Source organism: Gadus morhua, chromosome 7, assembly GCF_902167405.1.
Source record: "Gadus morhua chromosome 7, gadMor3.0, whole genome shotgun sequence".
Classification (NCBI taxonomy): Eukaryota; Metazoa; Chordata; class Actinopteri; order Gadiformes; family Gadidae; genus Gadus; species Gadus morhua.
Window position 1 is genome coordinate 28505994 of NC_044054.1, and position 24655 is coordinate 28530648.

General features: G+C 43.8%; 1 protein-coding gene and 1 pseudogene across 1 annotated transcript in view; one reads left to right on the plus strand and one right to left on the minus strand.

Annotated features, from left to right (window-relative positions):
* LOC115546983 (barrier-to-autointegration factor) overlaps positions 1 to 24655 on the minus strand; it is a 69649-nt gene that overhangs the window by 37789 nt on the left and 7205 nt on the right. The gene's annotated exons all lie outside the window — the stretch shown is intronic.
* LOC115546982 (tripartite motif-containing protein 35-like) lies at positions 22874 to 24631 on the plus strand (annotated as a pseudogene).

A 24655-nucleotide genomic window follows, 5' to 3' on the forward strand; every position in this document is an offset into this window, starting at 1 on the left:
ATTATTTTTAAACATGCCATTTCTTTATGGCAATATAACACGAGAAACACACTAAACTAAACGCATAGTCCCTTGAAAGGAAGAATGTTAGGCAAAACAGCTTTATACTCAAGGCCGTCCCGTCCATCGAAACATGTTAACACGGCTCAACAACGGTACAGCCAGCGGGACTCGAGTATGAGGGGCCGTTTAGGACATAACTAATTGAGACACTCTCACACACATACCTATGAAACACTCTTACACTCACTACTGAAACGCTCACACACTCACTAGTGAAACACTCACACATACATACATACTCTTCTGAAACACTTACACATACATATGAGAAACACACACGCATACATACATACCTCTGTGGCATATACACATACATATGAAATGCTTACATTCATACAAGTGAAACATTTATACGTATCTATCTGAAACACTCTGTTAAGGAAGCTGGGGGTGCAGGCAGGCAGGTAGGACCCAAACGCAGACGGTATTGAGGGTAAACGGCACTTTATTCAGGCCTAAAGGCTAAGGCACAGGTATCGGGGAACTCGGGAGACAACTCGGAACTCGGGAGACAACAGGAAACTCGAAAGGGAACAAGGAACACGGAACACGCAGGACTACAACCAACACTAACCACAGCAAACCACACACAAACCACAATGACAGCACACCGAACAAAGGAAAGACGAGGGCTTAAATAACAAACACAACGAGGAACAGCTGAGACACATTAGGGGAGGGAACAGTAATCAACACAGGAGGGAAAAACACAGGGAGACACCCACACCCTGACAGTACCCCCCCCTTAAGGGTCGACTCCCAGGCGACCCACGACAAACAAAAAACAAAGAAAGTCAAACCCAAAACGGGTGGGTGGAGGGGCGCCAGGAGGGGGGGAAAAAAATGGACTGCGGCAGAGCCGAGGTACGTCAGGCGGGCGTCCAGAAAACTACCCCAGGGCATGGCAGGGAGCCTCAGGCGGACGGCCTGGGGGGCAAGCAGAGGCAGAGTGAAGGCGGAACCCTTCAGGAGGCCGGCGGCAAGGACGATGAGGGCTCAGTCCCTCAGGGGACCTGCAGTGGCACAGAACCCCCTCAGAAGGCCGGCAGCGGTGAAGGCGGAACCCTTCAGGAGGCCGGCGAAGGCGAGGTAGAGGGCGGGTCCCCTTAAGAGGAAGGCCAGGTAGAGGGCGGGTCCCCTCAGGAGGCAGGCCAGGTAGAGGGCGGGTCCCCTCAGGAGGCAGGCCAGGTAGAGGGCGGGTCCCCTCAGGAGGACAGGGTAGAGGGCGGGTCCCCTCAGGAGGCAGGCCAGGTAGAGGGCGGGTCCCCTCAGGAGGCAGGCCAGGTAGAGGGCGGGTCCCCTCAGGAGGCAGGCCAGGTAGAGGGCGGGTCCCCTCAGGAGGACAGGGTAGAGGGCGGGTCCCCTCAGGAGGACAGGGTAGAGGGCGGGTCCCCTCTTGTAGAAGGCCAGGCAGAGGGCGGGTCCCCTCAGGAGGCAGGCCAGGTCGAGGGCGGGTCCCCTCAGGAGGCAGGCCAGGTAGAGGGCGGGTCCCCTCTGGTGGACAGGGTAGAGGGCGGGTCCCCTCTTGTAGAAGGCCAGGCAGAGGGCGGGTCCCCTCTGGTAGAAGGCCAGGCAGAGGGCGGGTCCCCTCTGGTAGAAGGCCAGGTAGGAACGGAGGGCGTGCCTCCCCTGGACGGTCTGGAGGGCGGACCCCCTCCGGCAGGAGCAGAGGCCGGTCCCCCTCTGGAAGGAGCAGGGGGCGGGCCCCCTCAGGCAGGAGCGGAGGCCGGTCCCCCTCAGGCAGGAGCGGAGGCCGGTCCCCCTCAGGCAGGAGCGGAGGCCGGTCCCCCTCAGGCAGGAGCGGAGGCCGGTCCCCCTCTGGAAGGAGCAGGGGGCGGGCCCCCTCAGGCAGGAGCGGAGGGCGGACCACCTCAAGCAGGCGAAGAGGCCGGTCCCCCTCTGGAAGGCGAGGAGCGGGCTCAGGAACCGGACAGGGCTCGGGGACCGGAGTCAGTGCGGGAGCTGGAGTGCCAGGAGGAACCGGGTGGTACCCCAAACTCTCCCAGCGATCTATTGCCTTCATAATAAATAAATCCTCCCACTCACGGCTAACTTGATCGTCCGCTGGGTCCATTGTCTTATTTATTTTGGCTATCAAATCCTCCAACTTACGGTCAAATTGCGCGTCCGCTGGGTCCCATCGTGACGGTGCTGTCATTCTGTTAAGGAAGCTGGGGGTGCAGGCAGGCAGGTAGGACCCAAACGCAGACGGTATTGAGGGTAAACGGCACTTTATTCAGGCCTAAAGGCTAAGGCACAGGTATCGGGGAACTCGGGAGACAACTCGGAACTCGGGAGACAACAGGAAACTCGAAAGGGAACAAGGAACACGGAACACGCAGGACTACAACCAACACTAACCACAGCAAACCACACACAAACCACAATGACAGCACACCGAACAAAGGAAAGACGAGGGCTTAAATAACAAACACAACGAGGAACAGCTGAGACACATTAGGGGAGGGAACAGTAATCAACACAGGAGGGAAAAACACAGGGAGACACCCACACCCTGACACACTCATGCAAGCACATATTTGTATAAATGTTTCAAATGTATGAATACGTTTTTCAGTTATATGTATGTATGCTCTTACATGAGGATGTGCAAGCGTTTCACATGTAGTATTCATACCAGTAATTTCAGTAGTGACGGTGAGAGCGTTTCAATAGTGAATGTATGAGTGTTTCATAGGTATGTGTGCATGAAATTCCAAGGTCAAGGTCGGCATTTAAACCGGAAGGCGGGAACAAAGAGTGCATTTTTGAACAGCCAGAGCGCGCCAATCTGAGTCACGCTCTTCACCGTTGGCTTAGATTGGCTGAAATGTCACGCTCTTCACCGTTGGCTTAGAAACCGGCACTCTTTGTTCCCGCCTTCCGGTTTAAATGCCGACCTTGACCTTGGAATTTCATGCACACATACCTATGAAACACTCTTACATTCACTATTGAAACGCTCTCACCGTCACTACTGAAATTACTGGTATGAATACTACATGTGAAACGCTTGCACATCCTCATGTAAGAGCATACATACATATAACTGAAAAACGTATTCATACATTTGAAACATTTATACAAATATGTGCTTGCATGAGTGTTTCAGATAGATACGTATAAATGTTTCACTTGTATGAATGTAAGCATTTCATATGCATGTGTATATGCCACAGAGGTATGTATGTATGCGTGTGTGTTTCTCATATGTATGTGTAAGTGTTTCAGAAGAGTATGTATGTATGTGTGAGTGTTTCACTAGTGAGTGTGTGAGAGTTTCAGTAGTGAGTGTAAGAGTGTTTCATAGGTATGTGTGTGAGAGTGTCTCAATTAGTTATGTCCTAAACGGCCCCTCATACTCGAGCGGACAATAAAACTTCCTGCACACTTGATAAGTATCACTAATTAGAAAAAAATCACAAAGCTTCAGTCCCTCTGAACCTTGACCGAAAGGTTGTGATTTTTGGAATTTTTAAGAACTATTTATCAGGAACAATAATAAAAAAAAAGATCTTGATAATTTACCTCAGCTCATTTCTCAATGCCTGCAACTTTGGCTTGAGCCGCTTTCTACAACGTCTTTCTGTTGGTGTCGGGTCAGCCATCTCTTCTTCGTTCGTTACCAGACTCCGTCTGCATTGTGGGATATAGTGTTCCAATACCCGTACTGTCCGTAGGCCGATATATGCTCTGTTATAGACGTAACGCGTAAGCACGTAAGATACATAACCCCCCCTTGCGCGGTAAAATATCCCCCCTTACGTGCTTAAGTGCATCGCCCAAAATTCCTGACTATGCAACAAAACACTACGGCCCTACGCAGCTCGCAAAGACTGTGATTGGCCAGCTAACCACATCCTTTCAGGAGTCTCACATTTCCGGTTTTACAGCATAATAGCGCCATTTTTAAAAGGCCGTGACAGAAGCGAATGAATAATTTTGAAGAAGGAGAAGAAGAAAACACAAGAACGAATTATGATAATTATAAATATAAACAAGCCAGCGATTTCCACTTCCACGCCCACAGATTCGTTCGTTGCTCCCCTACTGTTCTGGCGGAGAATCCCCTTGCAACACGTGCAATCCTTAAGGAACCTTAAAGGCACCCAGTGCAACTTTATGTAAACATTCAATGAAAAATAAACATTCAATTTCTAGTCTTTTTTACACGTAGTAAGTTTCAATAACTCCATACCATTACATATCGACATTCAAGGAGCAAAGATGAGACGTCGTTGTGTGGTGAGAACTGATAGAAAATGGTAAACAACAACAATCGCCGGTGGGGAGAAGGCATTTTTTCCATTGACTGGAAGCCTGCTTTATTTATTGTAGGTTACAAAAAATAAGAAAATGGCGGCATTGTTGTTATCGATTTTCTATCAGTTCTCACCACACAACGACGTCTCATCTTTGCTGCTTGAATGTCGGTATGTAATGGTATGGAGTTATTGAAACTTACTACGTGTAAAAAAGACTAGAAATTGAATGATTATTTTTAAGCCTCGAGAGTTGCACTGGGTGCCTTTAAAGGAAACCGTAAATCCAAGGTATCCTTAAAGGCACGTTAGATGTTTTAATTTTCTGCAGTTTAGACTTCGTCCATCACCTATTTTTGAAAGCAAAACAAACTCAAAACTTGTCTAAAACAAGTCCCTTGTGTAAATTACGTGCTTACGTCTCTGCGTCTAAAACGACTAGCCAAAATTTGAGTACGCAGTACGTTCCAATTCAGATCCGGCGAAAAGAAGTATACTTCAAGGACCCGGATGCCGTACTCAAAACGGGCTAATCATGAAGTGTGGATCGAAGGACACTCCCCGGCTGTTTCCCAAAGTGTAGGCTACAGCCTTGCTAGGACGCATCCTTGCTAGTCGCATCCTATGGAGATGAGACTAGAGTGCTAGCTCGAGTGCTTCCTAGCGTTTGTAACGTTCAGACTTTGGAACCACATCTCTCTTTCGTGTATCGTCTTCATATGTCCAACTTCGTGTCGTGTAGCCACTCCCTCGTTCTCAGGTCCCACTTGGAAGAGGCCCTCCTCTGAGGGTGGTCTATGCCGGGGACAGGTGGTGATGATGTGGTCGGCAGTCTGCTCAGGCTCCCCGCACTCACACGCTGCACTGTCTGTTAGGCCCCACTTCTTCATGGACGCTTTGAAGCAGCCAACCCCTGTGCGAAGGCGGTTCAGGAGGGTCCATTGCCGGCGAGGTAGATCTTCTCCCTCAACGCCACCTCCAGGATCCTGGATGTAATGGTGTAGGCGTGTCTGTCCTGCTGACTCCCACTCCTGCTTCCATGCCGCTGCCAGCCAGGCTTTGGTTGTCAAATCCTCCGGGATGGAAATAAGCATCTCTTGTGCGGCCTGATTGTATGGGTGGCGGGACTTGAGTCTGCTTGGAGGTGTTGCCATGGTGGTGGTTTCATGGAGGAGGTGCCAGCTGTGTTCCTGGGCTTTCCTTGCCAGGGCGAGGGTAGCGGCCTCTCGCCGTAGGCCGGCTGGCGCTATTCCTGCTAGGACTGGCAGGTAGAAACACGGGGGTGGGTTTCAGGCAGCCACTTATGATCCGGAGGGCATTGTTGATGGCCGTATCGACCTTCTTGGCATGTGGGCTTCTACTCCAGGTTGGGGCACAGTACTCAGCTGCAGAGAATACGAGGGCTTGTGTGGAGATACGTAGAACCTTGGCCGAGGCCCCCCAGGTTGTACCAGCTAGGCGCCGGATGAGTGAGACCCTTGCTGTTACTTTAGCCCTCACTTCATCCAAATGCTGTTTGTAGGACAGTGTCCTGTCCAAGCGTACGCCCAGGTACTTTGGGGCCTGCTGGAACTCCAGGGGTTTGTTGGCTAGATTATTTGCTTTAACATGATGAATCTATAAAAAGCAATACGGCACAAAATATTTCTGAAAGCTAATATAACCTCACTATTTGAACGTGTACTGCTCTGCCATTTTCAAGAACCCGCCCAGTGAACGCAGAGGATTGTGGGTAGTTTTGGCTCGTCTGCAGCGATGCATCCTTGAAAAACCTCAGAATTCTCAAAAACAAAGGACGCAAAAATGGCGCGCCTTTCAAGTGTCCTCAAACATTGGAACAGTGCTTGTCGGCGTTCTATGACGTAGCGTCCTTAAAAGCGCGGGCCGTTGAGCATGCTTCCTTGACATTGGGAAACAGCCCCCGTACCAGAGAATGTCTAATATGAGCGTGGGAATGTCTGAGAATGAGCGTGAGAATGTCTAATATTGAGTACTCAACGGCAGCCATCTTAGCTACGTAGCAGAAGAGGCGGAGCCAGGCTGAGCCAAAGTCGGCGCATTTTCCTCATAGCCTGCATTAATAGAGTCATTTTGTAGTTTTTATAGTTTTTAATAGCTTTTTATAGCTGCTAGGCGTGAAGAGTTCAACGTTCAATGTTTATTGCGGGGGAGGAGTCACGGCGGCAGTCGTGATCGTAATTTCCGCTTAGTGCACCACGGAGTACTCGATTTGGAACAGCACTCACATCTGAAAAATGTACGTAGTAGACAGTGCGGATAGTATACTTCCTTTAAGTATACTCATGGAAGTACGGGTATAGGAATACGGCTGGTTTACTTTGGCGGTAGCACGCATTCGGAAACGTCTTCCGTACTACACAATGCGTACTGAGCATTCGGACGCGCTATATTTTTTGGCGTACTACAAACTAGTAGTCCAAGTATGAGTATTCGGATTCAGCCGTTTTTGATAAATGGGTTTCCCAAATATAAAGAGCTAGCGCCTGTTAAAAGACACACAAGCTGTTTGAGACACAATCAAAAAAGTCGAACGAAAATGTGTGTCATAAGCTTATTTATTTATGCCAATATTCTGGGATTAACTTTAAATCTTTACACTGTGATCATTGAAATTATGTCACAGTAATTATTGTTTTAATTGGGCATTGCATAATCATCAGAAATAATTATAAATAATAGAGATAGCAATAAAAACTAATTACACAAAGTGTAGCTTACATAGTCTAATGAAAATGATATAGCTACACTTAAGCTAAATAAGTCAATGGAACACACTGGAATAAATAAGTTAGACTTAAAATGTTCCATATTGAGCAGCACTCAAAACAAAAGAGTTATTACATCAATTATTGATTCTTAAGTTCTGTTCATTCAGGTGAATGAGTAACCCCAACGATTTTTGAGATTTAAGTTACGTCTACTTAGTTCTTTTAGTAAGATGTACTGTTAGGTGACAGATATTTTTCGCGCCCTCCCTGTATTGAAACCCTACTATTGCGAACCTGCTAATATTTATTTATTTAGATTAATAATATTTGCGGAGATAACATCTGCAACAATTTAAAACAATTTCCAAGTTCAGTTTATTAACTCAATTTGTAACATTTAAACAAGACTGCTAAGTCTGTGTGAATCTCAAAACAGAGAAACAAGAGCATATCATTCACTGGGGCTTGCATTTAATTTAAAATATTTTAAACAGTAAACATTGGTCACTTGTCAGCTTCATCAGCTTATACCCTTTCAATTTTTTTTTATATATTCATGCATCGATTGTTGGGAGCTATTGTTGACAGGGGGGGGGGTGTGTATAGGGCGATCGTTGACGGGGGGGGGGTGGACCGATTTTTTTTTTTTTTTTTTTTTTTTTGCCTCTAGGGGGCCCCCCCCGTGGCCCGGGGCCCCCAAACAATTGCGGGGCCCCAGGCAGTTGCCTGGTATGCCTAATGGGATGCGGCGCCTCTGCCCCCCCCCCACACCTTTTATAAGCTGAGGCGTTTTCATGAGTCTCATAGCATTAGAACATGCTGGTACTTGTTGATTAGCTCAGTTGTTATGGCAATGAATACGCCCTCAGCTGATAAAATAATGCCAGCGTTTTATTTCAACTGAAAATTAGCACCCATGTCAACTTTTTCTGCTCCTTGCACCCTTATCATGCTTATCAGGCTACGCAGCATTACAAGCCCCTTCCGACTAAAACATGAAGCAATTCAAGAGGAGGCATAAATAGAATCGCCTTGTGGTCAACTGTCATTTTAATAGTCTCTCTGACAGATTATGTCAAGGTTAGCAAGTCCTTTTGAGGACTTTTGATAGATGCTGTACAGTAATGAACAGGCACAAAAGGGCTAGTGAAATCGAGCGCAAGCTTCCTGCAGGAATCTCTAACCTCTGATAACCTCTCATAATCCGTCAGATGACAATTAATGACAGTTGACCACAAGGCAATTCTATCAATGCTCCTCTTGAATTGCTTCATGTTTTTGTCGCAGGGGCTTGTAATGCTGCGTAGCCTGATAAGCATGATAAGGTGCAAGGAGCAGAAAAAGTTGACATGGGTGCTAATTTTTCTGTTGAAAAAAAAACGCTGGCATTATTTTATCAGCTGAGGGCGTATTCACTCATGAAAACGCCCTCAGCTTATAAACGAGCAGCAGACGGGACTGTGTCTTATTTATTTATTTATTGAAATTAGTTACTTCTTTTATTTTAAATAAACATCATACCAAGGGTCAGAAGTTGTACAAGAATTTTGATAGTACAAAGTCATGACAGAGGGACTTGGTGTCTTTATTCATGCTTGAAAGATGCATGAATATATATATATTTTTAAAGGGAATAAGCTGATGAAGCTGACAAGTGACCAATGTTTACTATTTAAAAATATTTTAATTAAATGCAAACCCCAGTGAATCGCTCTTGTTTCTCTGTTTTGAGATTCACACAGACTTAGCAGTCTTGTTTAAATGTTACAAATTTAATAAACTGAACTTGGAAATTGTTTGAAGTTGTTGCAGATGTTATCTCCGCTAATTTTATTAATCTAAATAAATAAGTATTAGCAGGTTCTCAATAGTAGGCTATTTCAATACAGGGAGGGCGCAGAAATGTATTTAAATTTATGTGTGTGTACTTTTAACATGTTTGGTTGGGAAAATAAATATGTTGTAAATTCAAATCAGAGCGTCTTCCGTGTCTGGAATGGATGTTATTCTTGAGTCTATAAGCTAACAATAGCTACGTTTCCATCTAAAAGGTGATGTGAATCTTTAGAAAGTTCGCAAAAAAGTAATTCGAATGAGGTGCGTTTCCATCAAGTGGTTGGAGCGGAATAGGGTGATGACGTTACATGTTGATGTCGGCAGGGTTGCTATGGCCGGTCGTTATGCGGAAATCGGAAAGACTGTCAGTCCTGTTGTTCAAAGTTCGCTACGGTCACAGCTGTTTTGAAAAGCGTGTTTCCATCTCCCATTTTGCGAATTTACTCTCTTTCGCATTTCTCAAAAACCACGTCAAGCGAGCGGATAAACCTTTTTGCGAATTAGAGGATTTTTATGCAAATTTTGGTGTTTCCATCATCGTTTACTGATTCGATACTTCAAAGTTCGCATAAAATCATGGGGATGGAAACGCACCTATTAACATAATAATAAGATTACCTTGTTTGAATTGTGAAATGGGTTTGGCTAAATAAAAATGTTTGTTTGTCTATACTACTAGGTACTTATACTATGTTGACTGAGTTAAATAGAATTGCATTATTAAAAATAAACTAAAATACGATTTTATTTGACTAAAACTAGACTAAAATAGTGATGGATAAATCTGACTAAAATAAGACTAAAATGCTCAGACTTTTAGTCAACTGAAACTTGACTAGACAGAAAAGAGTAAGAACTTGACTAAAACTAATAAAAACTAAAATTAAAGCTAAAATGAAAGCTTGACACAAAGACTAGACTAAAAAACAACCGCCAAAAACAAACTATAGTAGGGTATGTATTCTATTTTTTTCACATGGGGCTTCGTCCACGTCACTTGACTGTCATGGTTGCTATGGTGGTTTGCTATGGACCGTCCCCTCTAATCCTTACATGGCTCTAAAAACCACGCGGCAAAGGAGCTGCCGTCAATTGTGTTGTTTTTTGTCGTAAACTAGGGTCCGATGGATAAAAAATAGACAGATATTCCAAGGTATCCTTAAAAGGCACGTTAGATGTTTTAATTTTCTGCAGTTTAGACTTCGTCCATCACCTATTTTTGAAAGCAAAACAAAACTCAAAACTTGTCTAAACAAGTCCCTTGTGTAAAATTACGTGCTTACGTCTCTGCGTCTAAAACGACTAGCCAAAATTTGAGTACGCAGTACGTTCCAATTCAGATCCGGCGAAAAGAAGTATACTTCAAGGACCCGGATGCCGTACTCAAAACGGGCTAATCATGAAGTGTGGATCGAAGGACACTCCCCGGCTGTTTCCCAAAGTGTAGGCTGCAGCCTTGCTAGGACGCATCCTTGCTAGTCGCATCCTATGGAGATGAGACTAGAGTGCTAGCTCGAGTGCTTCCTAGCGTTTGTAACGTTCAGACTTTGGAACCACATCTCTCTTTCGTGTATCGTCTTCATATGTCCAACTTCGTGTCGTGTAGCCACTCCCTCGTCTCAGGTCCCACTTGGAAGAGGCCCTCCTCTGAGGGTGGTCTATGCCGGGGACAGGTGGTGATGATGTGGTCGGCAGTCTGCTCAGGCTCCCCGCACTCACACGCTGCACTGTCTGTTAGGCCCCACTTCTTCATGGACGCTTTGAAGCAGCCAACCCCTGTGCGAAGGCGGTTCAGGAGGGTCCATTGCCGGCGAGGTAGATCTTCTCCCTCAACGCCACCTCCAGGATCCTGGATGTAATGGTGTAGGCGTGTCTGTCCTGCTGACTCCCACTCCTGCTTCCATGCCGCTGCCAGCCAGGCTTTGGTTGTCAAATCCTCCGGGATGGAAATAAGCATCTCTTGTGCGGCCTGATTGTATGGGTGCGGGACTTGAGTCTGCTTGGAGGTGTTGCCATGGTGGTGGTTTCATGGAGGAGGTGCCAGCTGTGTTCCTGGGCTTTCCTTGCCAGGGCGAGGGTAGCGGCCTCTCGCCGTAGGCCGGCTGGCGGCTATTCCTGCTAGGACTGGCAGGTAGAACACGGGGGTGGGTTTCAGGCAGCCACTTATGATCCGGAGGGCATTGTTGATGGCCGTATCGACCTTCTTGGCATGTGGGCTTCTACTCCAGGTTGGGGCACAGTACTCAGCTGCAGAGAATACGAGGGCTTGTGTGGAGATACGTAGAACCTTGGCCGAGGCCCCCCAGGTTGTACCAGCTAGGCGCCGGATGAGTGAGACCCTTGCTGTTACTTTACGCCCTCACTTCATCCAAATGCTGTTTGTAGGACAGTGTCCTGTCCAAGCGTACGCCCAGGTACTTTGGGGCCTGCTGGAACTCCAGGGGTTTGTTGGCTAGATTATTTGCTTTAACATGATGAATCTATAAAAAGCAATACGGCACAAAATATTTCTGAAAGCTAATATAACCTCACTATTTGAACGTGTACTGCTCTGCCATTTTCAAGAACCCGCCCAGTGAACGCAGAGGATTGTGGGTAGTTTGGCTCGTCTGCAGCGATGCATCCTTGAAAAACCTCAGAATTCTCAAAAACAAAGGACGCAAAAATGGCGCGCCTTTCAAGTGTCCTCAACATTGGAACAGTGCTTGTCGGCGTTCTATGACGTAGCGTCCTTAAAAGCGCGGCCGTTGAGCATGCTTCCTTGACATTGGGAAACAGCCCCCCGTACCAGAGAATGTCTAATATGAGCGTGGGAATGTCTGAGAATGAGCGTGAGAATGTCTAATATTGAGTACTCAACGGCAGCCATCTTAGCTACGTAGCGGAAGAGGCGGAGCCAGGCTGAGCCAAAGTCGGCGCATTTTCCCTCATAGCCTGCATTAATAGAGTCATTTTGTAGTTTTTATAGTTTTTAATAGCTTTTTATAGCTGCTAGGCGTGAAGAGTTCAACGTTCAATGTTTATTGCGGGGGAGGAGTCACGGCGGCAGTCGTGATCGTTATTTCCGCTTAGTGCACCACGGAGTACTCGATTTGGAACAGCACTCACATCTGAAAAATGTACGTAGTAGACAGTGCGGATAGTATACTTCCTTTAAGTATACTCATGGAAGTACGGGGTATAGGAATACGGCTGGTTTACTTTGGCGGTAGCACGCATTCGGAAACGTCTTCCGTACTACACAATGCGTACTGAGCATTCGGACGCGCTATATTTTTTGGCGTACTACAAAATGCATACTATATAGTAGTCAAGTATGAGTATTCGGATTCAGACGTTTTTGATAAATGGGTTTCCCAAATATAAAGAGCTAGCGCCTGTTAAAAGACACACAAGCTGTTTGAGACACAATCAAAAAAAGTCGAACGAAAATGTGTGTCATAAGCTTATTTATTTATGCCAATATTCTGTGATTAACTTTAAATCTTTACACTGTGATCATTGAAATTATGTCACAGTAATTATTTGTTTTAATTGGGCATTGCATAATCATCAGAAATAATTATAAATAATAGAGATAGCACTAAAAACTAATTACACAAAGTGTAGCTTACATAGGTCTAATGAAAATGATTATAGGCTACACTTAAGCTAAATAAGTCAATGGAACACACTGGAATAAATAAGTTAGACTTAAATGTTCCATATTTGAGCAGCACTCAAAACAAAGAGTTATTACATCAATTATTGATTCTTAAGTTCTGTTCATTCAGGTGAATGAGTAACCCCAACGATTTTTGAGATTTAAGTTACGTCTACTTAGTTCTTTTAGTAAGATGTACTGTTAGGTGACAGATATTTTTTCGCGCCCTCCCTGTATTGAAACCCTACTATTGCGAACCTGCTAATATTTATTTATTTAGATTAATAATATTTGCGGAGATAACATCTGCAACAATTTAAAACAATTTCCAAGTTCAGTTTATTAACTCAATTTGTAACATTTAAACAAGACTGCTAAGTCTGTGTGAATCTCAAAACAGAGAAACAAGAGCATATCATTCACTGGGGCTTGCATTTAATTTAAAATATTTTTAAACAGTAAAACATTGGTCACTTGTCAGCTTCATCAGCTTATACCCTTTCAATTTTTTTTATATATTCATGCATCGATTGTTGGGAGCTATTGTTGACAGGGGGGGGGGTGTGTATAGGGCGATCGTTGACGGGGGGGGGGGTGGACCGATTTTTTTTTTTTTTTTTTTTTTTTTTGCCTCTAGGGGGCCCCCCCCCGTGGCCCGGGGCCCCCAAACAATTGCGGGGCCCCAGGCAGTTGCCTGGTATGCCTAATGGGATGCGGCGCCTCTGCCCCCCCCCCCACACCTTTTATAAGCTGAGGGCGTTTTTCATGAGTCTCATAGCATTAGAACATGCGGTACTTGTTGATTAGCTCAGTTGTTATGGCAATGAATACGCCCTCAGCTGATAAAATAATGCCAGCGTTTTATTTCAACTGAAAATTAGCACCCAATGTCAACTTTTCTGCTCCTTGCACCTTATCATGCTTATCAGGCTACGCAGCATTACAAGCCCCTTCCGACTAAAACATGAAGCAATTCAAGAGGAGGCATAAATAGAATCGCCTTGTGGTCAACTGTCATTTAATAGTCTTCTGACAGATTATGTCAAGGTTAGCAAGTCCTTTTGAGGACTTTTGATAGATGCTGTACAGTAATGAAACAGGCACAAAAGGGCTAGTGAAATCGAGCGCAAGCTTCCTGCAGGAATCTCTAACCTCTGATAACCTCTCATAATCCGTCAGATGACAATTAATGACAGTTGACCACAAGGCAATTCTATCAATGCTCCTCTTGAATTGCTTCATGTTTTTTGTCGGCAGGGGCTTGTAATGCTGCGTAGCCTGATAAGCATGATAAGGTGCAAGGAGCAGAAAAAGTTTGACATGGGTGCTAATTTTCTGTTGAAAAAAAACGCTGGCATTATTTTATCAGCTGAGGGCGTATTCACTCATGAAAACGCCCTCAGCTTATAAACGAGCAGCAGACGGGACTGTGTCTTATTTATTTATTTATTGAAATTAGTTACTTCTTTTATTTTAAATAAACATCATACCAAGGGTCAGAAGTTGTACAAGAATTTTGATAGTACAAAGTCATGACAGAGGGACTTGGTGTCTTTATTCATGCTTGAAAGATGCATGAATATATATATTTTTTAAAGGGAATAAGCTGATGAAGCTGACAAGTGACCAATGTTTACTATTTAAAAATATTTTTAATTAAATGCAAACCCCAGTGAATCGCTCTTGTTTCTCTGTTTTGAGATTCACACAGACTTAGCAGTCTTGTTTAAATGTTACAAATTTAAATAAACTGAACTTGGAAATTGTTTGAAGTTGTTGCAGATGTTATCTCCGCTAATTTTATTAATCTAAATAAATAAGTATTAGCAGGTTCTCAATAGTAGGCTATTTCAATACAGGGAGGGCGCAGAAATGTATTTAAATTTATGTGTGTGTACTTTTAACATGTTTGGTTGGGAAAATAAATATGTTGTAATTCAAATCAGAGCGTCTTCCGTGTCTGGAATGGATGTATTCTTGAGTCTATAAGCTAACAATAGCTACGTTTCCATCTAAAAAGGTGATGTGAATCTTTAGAAAGTTCGCAAAAAAGTAATTCGAATGAGGTGCGTTTCCATCAAGTGGTTGGAGCGGAATAGGGTGATGACGTTACATGTTGATGTCGCAGGGTTGCTATGGCCGGTCGTTATGCGGAAATCGGAAAGACTGTCAGTCCTGTTGTTCAAAGTTCGCTACGTCACAGCTGTTTTGAAAAGCGTGTTTCCATCTCCCATTTTGCGAATTTACTCTCTTTCGCATTTCTCAAAAACACGTCAAGCGAGCGGATAAACATTTTTGCGAATTAGAGGATTTTTATGCAAATTTTGGTGTTTTCCATCATCGGTTTACTGATTCGATACTTCAAAGTTCGCATAAAATCATGGGGATGGAAACGCACCTATTAACATAATAATAAGATTACCTTGTTTGAATTGTGAAATGGGTTTGGCTATAATAAAATGTTTGTTTGTCTATACTACTAGGTACTTATACTATGTTGACTGAGTTAAATAGAATTGCATTATTAAAAATAAACTAAAATACGATTTTATTTGACTAAAACTAGACTAAAATAGTGATGGATAAATCTGACTAAAATAAGACTAAAATGCTCAGACTTTTAGTCAACTGAAACTTGACTAGACAGAAAAGAGTAAGAACTTGACTAAAACTAATAAAAACTAAAATTAAAGCTAAAATGAAAGCTTGACACAAAGACTAGACTAAAAAAACAACCCGCCAAAACAACTATAGTAGGGTATGTATTCTATTTTTTTCACATGGGGCTTCGTCCACGTCACTTGACTGTCATGGTTGCTATGGTGGTTGCTATGGACCGTCCCCTCTAATCCTTACATGGCTCTAAAAACCACGCGGCAAAGGAGCTGCCGTCAATTGTGTTGTTTTTGTCGTAAACTAGGCCAGGCCTTCCTGGTTGGTCTGCTTCGCAAAACTCATTGTATCCTGGATAAAAAAAAGACAGATATTCCAAGGTATCCTTAAAAGGCACGTTAGATGTTTTAATTTTCTGCAGTTTAGACTTCGTCCATCACCTATTTTGAAAGCAAAACAAACTCAAAACTTGTCTAAAACAAGTCCCTTGTGTAAATTACGTGCTTACGTCTCTGCGTCTAAAACGACTAGCCAAAATTTGAGTACGCAGTACGTTCCAATTCAGATCCGGCGAAAAGAAGTATACTTCAAGGACCCGGATGCCGTACTCAAAACGGGCTAATCATGAAGTGTGGATCGAAGGACCACTCCCCGGCTGTTTCCCAAAGTGTAGGCTGCAGCCTTGCTAGGACGCATCCTTGCTAGTCGCATCCTATGGAGATGAGACTAGAGTGCTAGCTCGAGTGCTTCCTAGCGTTTGTAACGTTCAGACTTTGGAACCACATCTCTCTTTCGTGTATCGTCTTCATATGTCCAACTTCGTGTCGTGTAGCCACTCCCTCGTCTCAGGTCCCACTTGGAAGAGGCCCTCCTCTGAGGGTGGTCTATGCCTGGGGACAGGTGGTGATGATGTGGTCGGCAGTCTGCTCAGGCTCCCCGCACTCACACGCTGCACTGTCTGTTAGGGCCCCACTTCTTCATGGACGCTTTGAAGCAGCCAACCCCTGTGCGAAGGCGGTTCAGGAGGGTCCATTGCCGGCGAGGTAGATCTTCTCCCTCAACGCCACCTCCAGGATCCTGGATGTAATGGTGTAGGCGTGTCTGTCATGCTGACTCCCACTCCTGCTTCCATGCCGCTGCCAGCCAGGCTTTGGTTGTCAAATCCTCCGGGATGGAAATAAGCATCTCTTGTGCGGCCTGATTGTATGGGTGGCGGGACTTGAGTCTGCTTGGAGGTGTTGCCATTGTGGTGGTTTCATGGAGGAGGTGCCAGCTGTGTTCCTGGGCTTTCCTTGCCAGGGCGAGGGTAGCGGCCTCTCGCCGTAGGCCGGCTGGCGCTATTCCTGCTAGGACTGGCAGGTAGAACACGGGGGTGGGTTTCAGGCAGCCACTTATGATCCGGAGGGCATTGTTGATGGCCGTATCGACCTTCTTGGCATGTGGGCTTCTACTCCAGGTTGGGGCACAGTACTCAGCTGCAGAGAATACGAGGGCTTGTGTGGAGATACGTAGAAACCTGGCCGAGGCCCCCAGGTTGTACCAGCTAGGCGCCGGATGAGTGAGACCCTTGCTGTTACTTTAGCCCTCACTTCAATCCAAATGCTGTTTGTAGGACAGTGTCCTGTCCAAGCGTACGCCCAGGTACTTTGGGGCCTGCTGGAACTCCAGGGGTTTGTTGGCTAGATTATTTGCTTTAACATGATGAATCTATAAAAAGCAATACGGCACAAAATATTTCTGAAAGCTAATATAACCTCACTATTTGAACGTGTACTGCTCTGCCATTTTCAAGAACCCGCCCAGTGAACGCAGAGGATTGTGGGTAGTTTGGCTCGTCTGCAGCGATGCATCCTTGAAAAACCTCAGAATTCTCAAAAACAAAGGACGCAAAATGGCGCGCCTTTCAAGTGTCCTCAACATTGGAACAGTGCTTGTCGGCGTTCTATGACGTAGCGTCCTTAAAAGCGCGGCCGTTGAGCATGCTTCCTTGACATTGGGAAACAGCCCCCGTACCAGAGAATGTCTAATATGAGCGTGGGAATGTCTGAGAATGAGCGTGAGAATGTCTAATATTGAGTACTCAACGGCAGCCATCTTAGCTACGTAGCGGAAGAGGCGGAGCCAGGCTGAGCCAAAGTCGGCGCATTTTCCTCATAGCCTGCATTAATAGAGTCATTTTGTAGTTTTTATAGTTTTTAATAGCTTTTTATAGCTGCTAGGCGTGAAGAGTTCAACGTTCAATGTTTATTGCGGGGGAGGAGTCACGGCGGCAGTCGTGATCGTTATTTCCGCTTAGTGCACCACGGAGTACTCGATTTGGAACAGCACTCACATCTGAAAAATGTACGTAGTAGACAGTGCGGATAGTATACTTCCTTTAAGTATACTCATGGAAGTACGGGTATAGGAATACGGCTGGTTTACTTTGGCGGTAGCACGCATTCGGAAACGTCTTCCGTACTACACAATGCGTACTGAGCATTCGGACGCGCTATATTTTTTGGCGTACTACAAATGCATACTATATAGTAGTCAAGTATGAGTATTCGGATTCAGCCGTTTTTGATAAATGGGTTTCCCAAATATAAAGAGCTAGCGCCTGTTAAAAGACACACAAGCTGTTTGAGACACAATCAAAAAAAGTCGAACGAAAATGTGTGTCATAAGCTTATTTATTTATGCCAATATTCTGTGATTAACTTTAAATCTTTACACTGTGATCATTGAAATTATGTCACAGTAATTATTTGTTTTAATTGGGCATTGCATAATCATCAGAAATAATTATAAATAATAGAGATAGCAATAAAAACTAATTACACAAAGTGTAGCTTACATAGTCTAATGAAAATGATATAGCTACACTTAAGCTAAATAAGTCAATGGAACACACTGGAATAAATAAGTTAGACTTAAAATGTTCCATATTTGAGCAGCACTCAAAACAAAAGAGTTATTACATCAATTATTGATTCTTAAGTTCTGTTCATTCAGGTGAATGAGTAACCCCTACGATTCTTGAGATTTAAGTTACGTCTACTTAGTTCTTTTAGTAAGATGTACTGTAAAGCCTGCCACACACATAAAGATTTTATAAATCTCAACCGATTTTTTATCTGTGGAGACCCCACACATTAACATTAACATTAACAGTTTTGATCGTATTGTGTGTGGTGTCCTGCGATATTCCAAACACAGCACACCACACACATAAAGATTTGTCTTCAGACGCACTAGAATCTTGTCCCTCAAGCAAGAAATCTCGCGTGAACAAACGTGATCTGACGTAGTACTCTGACTGACCTGTGGGGGCAGTCACACCAAGAATAGTCATTGAACTTACTACAAGAAGAAGTGAAGAAGAGCGAGTGTAAACCGGTGTAAACTCATGGAGGACCAGCTGGATACCGACTGCATGATGGTGGTTTTGGGATTAATCCTAACTGAAAAATCCCAAAGCAAATATTGTACAAACACTCGTGTGTTTTCCAATGTTCGACAAGTTTATCCTCCATATCGGAGGTCCATCTAACTTTAACTGTCTTCGCCATATTGGTGGTATTCAGGGATATCGTAGCCATGGAGATAGCTCGTTATAATTCCGTGTTCAGTCAGCTCGCTCTTTATTGGTTAAATTCAATATTACGTCACGTTGGAGACTCCCGATTGTCGGCTTCCCCCCACACAAGACGATTTGACACCACAACGTTCTCCGCCGATAATCGTAAATATTGAACATGTTTAATACTTACGATTATCGGCGCCGACTGATTTCGGAGCCGATTGTCGGCCGAATTTCACTCTTAACACACCACACACTACAAGAGAATCTTATAAAATAATCTTAACAGCTTAAGATAATCGGGCGATGTCTGTCCGTGATCGGAAGGGGGAAAATCGGGGCAAAATCAGCCCGATTATCTTTATGTGTGTGGCAGGCTTTAGGTGACAGATATTTTTTCGCGCTCCCTGTATTGAAATAGCCTACTATTGCGAACCTGCTAATATTTATTTATTTAGATTAATAATATTTGCGGAGATAACATCTGCAACAATTTAAAACAATTTCCAAGTTCAGTTTATTAACTCAATTTGTAACATTTAAACAAGACTGCTAAGTCTGTGTGAATCTCAAAACAGAGAAACAAGAGCATATCATTCACTGGGGCTTGCATTTAATTAAAAATATTTTTAAACAGTAAACATTGGTCACTTGTCAGCTTCATCAGCTTATACCCATTCAATTTTTTTTATATATTCATGCATCGATTGTTGGGAGCTATTGTTGACAGGGGGGGGGGTGTGTATGGGGCGATCGTTGACGGGGGGGGTGGACTGATTTTTTTTTTTTTTTTTTTGCCTCTAGGGGGCCCCCCCCGTGGCCCGGGGCCCCCAAACAATTGCGGGGCCCCAGGCAGTTGCCTGGTATGCCTAATGGGATGCGGCGCCTCTGCCCCCCCCCCCACACCTTTTATAAGCTGAGGGCGTTTTCATGAGTCTCATAGCATTAGAACATGCGGTACTTGTTGATTAGCTCAGTTGTTACGGCAATGAATACGCCCTCAGCTGATAAAATAATGCCAGCGTTTTATTTCAACTGAAAATTAGCACCCATGTCAACTTTTTCTGCTCCTTGCACCTTATCATGCTTATCAGGCTACGCAGCATTACAAGCCCCTTCCGACTAAAACATGAAGCAATTCAAGAGGAGGCATAAATAGAATCGCCTTGTGGTCAACTGTCATTTAATAGTCTTCTGAAAGATTATGTCAAGGTTAGCAAGTCCTTTTGAGGACTTAGCAAGTCCTCAAATCTAATATTCTACCTTTTTTTTTACACAAGCAATGAGAGAATAGATGCTGTACACTAATGAACAGGCACAAATGGGCTAGTGAAATCGAGCGCAAGCTTCCTGCAGGAATCTCTAACCTCTGATAACCTCTCATAATCCGTCAGATGACAATTCAATGACAGTTGACCACAAGGCAATTCTATCAATGCCTCCTCTTGAATTGCTTCATGTTTTTGTCGGCAGGGGCTTGTAATGCTGCGTAGCCTGATAAGCATGATAAGGTGCAAGGAGCAGAAAAAGTTGACATGGGTGCTAATTTTCTGTTGAAAAAAAACGCTGGCATTATTTTATCAGCTGAGGGCGTATTCACTCATGAAAACGCCCTCAGCTTATAAACGAGCAGCAGACGGGACTGTGTCTTATTTATTTATTTATTGAAATTAGTTACTTCTTTTATTTTAAATAAACATCATACCAAGGGTCAGAAGTTGTACAAGAATTTTGATAGTACAAAGTCATGACAGAGGGACTTGGTGTCTTTATTCATGCTTGAAAGATGCATGAATATATATATTTTTTAAAGGGAATAAGCTGATGAAGCTGACAAGTGACCAATGTTTACTATTTAAAAATATTTTTAATTAAATGCAAACCCCAGTGAATCATATGCTCTTGTTTCTCTGTTTTGAGATTCACACAGACTTAGCAGTCTTGTTTAAATGTTACAAATTTAATAAACTGAACTTGGAAATTGTTTGAAGTTGTTGCAGATGTTATCTCCGCTAATTTTATTAATCTAAATAAATAAGTATTAGCAGGTTCTCAATAGTAGGCTGTTTCAATACAGGGAGGGCGCAGAAATGTATTTAAATTTATGTGTGTGTACTTTTAACATGTTTGGTTGGGAAAATAAATATGTTGTAAATTCAAATCAGAGCGTCTTCCGTGTCTGGAATGGATGTATTCTTGAGTCTATAAGCTAACAATAGCTACGTTTCCATCTAAAAGGTGATGTGAATCTTTAGAAAGTTCGCAAAAAAGTAATTCGAATGAGGTGCGTTTCCATCAAGTGGTTGGAGCGGAATTGGGTGATGACGTTACATGTTGATGTCGGCAGGGTTGCTATGGCCGTTCGTTATGCGGAAATCGGAAAGACTGTCAGTCCTGTTGTTCAAAGTTCGCTACGTCACAGCTGTTTGAAAAGCGTTTTTCCATCTCCCATTTTGCGAATTTACTCTCTTTCGCATTTCTCAAAAACCACGTCAAGCGAGCGGATAAACCTTTTTGCGAATTAGAGGATTTCTATGCAAATTTTGGTGTTTCCATCATCGTTTACTGATTCGATACTTCAAAGTTCGCATAAAATCATGGGGATGGAAACGCACCTATTAACATAATAATAAGATTACCTTGTTTGAATTGTGAAATGGGTTTGGCTAAATAAAAATGTTTGTTTGTCTATACTACTAGGTACTTATACTATGTTGACTGAGTTAAATAGAATTGCATTATTAAAAATAAACTAAAATACGATTTTATTTGACTAAAACTAGACTAAAATAGTGATGATGAATCTGACTAAAATAAGACTAAAATGCTCAGACTTTTAGTCAACTGAAACTTGACTAGACTGAAAAGAGTAAGAACTTGACTAAAACTAATACAAACTAAAATTAAAGCTAAAATGAAAGCTTGACACAAAGACTAACAAAAAACAACCGCCAAAAACAACTATAGTAGGGTATGTATTCTATTTTTTTCACATGGGGCTTCGTCCACGTCACTTGACTGTCATGGTTGCTATGGTGGTTGCTATGGACCGTCCCCTCTAATCCTTACATGGCTCTAAAAACCACGCGGCAAAGGAGCTGCCGTCAATTGTATTGTTTTTGTCGTAAACTAGGGTCCGATGGATAAAAAATAGACAGATATTCCAAGGTATCCTTAAAAGGCACGTTAGATGTTTTAATTTTCTGCAGTTTAGACTTCGTCCATCACCTATTTTTGAAAGCAAAACACCAAGCTCATTGATTTAATGAGGCAGGGTTATTTGAAACAATTAATTAAATATGTGTGTGAGGTCAGTCCTCCTGAGTTTGCTTCCTATTTATGTCTAGTGTACACCCCTACTGTCCACAAGCACCCCCCCCCTCCCCATATGGATTTAGAGAATTGTTGCCACGTCCCAGTGGTGGAGGTATCATAGATATGAAAGAGGGCATTAAATTATACTACAATGATCAATTAGGAGGCCGGAGCCCTAAAGGAAGTGATGCAATAGGTGACTGAGTTGAGAACAAGTAAGCTATACCTTGGGTCTTTTATGTATCAAAGGGGGTCTCAAAGGCCGCATACGCTTCAACCTGTGGCTCCAGCCCTACAGGAAATGACTCAGCAAGTGCTCCATCTCGTTGCACCTTACCCAGAGGCTCGCTTGCAAGATTCTGGCCTGAAGTTCTTCCCAGACCTACACCCTAGCCATCCAACATGCATATCTGAGAATCGGGCCTCTCTTTAATAATGACAAAAAGCACACCTTAAGCCACAAATGTACACCTCCGTCTAGAAACTAACCTCTGTCTTATGTACATTGACTGTACTGTTGGAGGTCAGGGGGCGGTCGATAGCAACCACCATAGCAACCATGACGGTCAAGTGACTGGATGCAGCCCCGGTGAAAAAAATAGAATACCACCCTACACACTCAGGAGATTAATGATATTTAAATTATTATGACCATGAAGTCTTTATTTGCATGGGTGTACATTTCGTTCTGTGTAGCATGGAAAAATCTGAGAAACACTCCCATTCAGAATGCATTGGTTTACATTTCGTTCTTTGGAGCACGGTTATTTTTATTTATTTATTCATAAATAAACACAAGGCCTCACATAGCTGTCTGATCAGTCATTTTGGATTCACTCTGTGACTACAATGGCGTACATCCTCCCTAGTTGACGATCTGTCCTGTTCGGTTTGCTGTGACATCTTTTAAGACCCTGTTATCCTAACGTGTAGTCACAGTTTCTGCAAAGGCTGTCTACAGACATGGTGGACGCAAAACCAGGAACAGAACTGTCCACTTTGCAAGAGGAGATCTTCAAAGACCGAACCACCCAGGAACATCGCTCTGAAGAACCTGTTGGAGGCCTTTCAGCGGGAGAACGCGGATCTCTGCCCTCTGCACGGTGAGAAACTCAAGCTCTTCTGTCTCGATGACCTGGAGACGGCGTGTCTCATCTGTCGAGATTCGGAAAAACACGCCAACCACAGAATCCTTCCTGTGGACGAAGCTGCCCCGAGCCGCAGAGAAGAAATTCAGAAATTACTAAAACCCGAGAAGGAGTAGTTAAACGACTTTGTTGAGACCAAGAGAAAGTGTGAGGACATAGCAGCGCACATTGATGTCCAGACCGCGCACACCGAGAGACAGATTCAAAAGGAGTTTGAGAAGCTTCACCAGTTTCTCAAAGATGAAGAGAAGTCCAGGATCACTGCGCTGAGAGGCGAAAAGAAGTTGAAAGGTCAGAAGATGAAGAAGGAGATTGAGGAGCTGTCGAAGCAGATAGAAACCATTTCGCACACAGTCACTGAGACGGAGCAGCAGCTGGGGGCTGGAGACATTTCCTTCCTGAAGAAGTTCAAGGCTACAAGAGAGAAAGTAGCCCAGCCCCCACCCTCGCCAGCTCTACCCGAGGGAGCGCTGCTGGACGTGGCCAAACACCTGGGCAACCTGGCCTACGCAGCCTGGAAGAAGCTGGAGGAGAACGTCTCCTACTCTCCTGTGATCCTGGACCCCAACACCGCTGGCCCTGATCTCCACCTGTCTGAGGACCTGACCAGCTTGAGACGTGGAGCGAGACAGCAGCTCCCTGAGAACCCAGAGAGGCTGAAGTATGGCATGCTGGGATCTGAGTCACTGAGTCACTTACCTGTGAGGTAGAGGTGGAAGACAGCGCTCAGTGGGAGCTGGCTGTAAAAAAAATTCTTTGCCGCAGCAGCGTTGTTCATTATTGTAAGATAGGATTACATAACGGTAGATACAGATCAGAATCATCACATCAATATGGAGAACGGGTTGATCTCCCAGCGAAGCAGAAGTTACAGAGGATCAGAATGAAGTGGGGTCCGACCACTGAAATATCCTTCAGTGATCCTAAAACCAACCAGACAATCCACTCATGGAAGAAGACCATATCATTGGAGAAATCGAAGGTTTTACCATTCATCAATTCCACTGATTCAGTTCCTTTGAAGGTTTCCCCAGGGAAGGAGCTGTAACAGTGGGTTCTGGAGTTAGGAACCATGTGAGTTTACCTGTACTGCTCTTTATTTCTGTGTTGTAAACCATATTCTGTATTGTCCTTGTTGATCCGTAAGCAATGGAAAAAAGAACAAGGATTTGAATAATGCAAATAATAATGTTAAGACATGCATGTTTTCTTGTCAGGTGGTCAGAGATTAATGTTGTGGTTTCCTAATTATGTAAAATCATGTTATAGTTTTAATTTGTAAAATTATGGATTATTACTAAATAAATTTAACAGGATTACGTATTGCGTGAATGTGGGACATAACCAAGTATTAGTTTCTAAATCGATCAGGGTGATTGTTAGGGGTGCTTCACAGGTAATTGGAAGGCCTGATTGTCAGTTTGATTTTGAAATCAATAAAGTTTATTTTGGTATGTGAACAGGATTGAGAGATTATTTAAAAA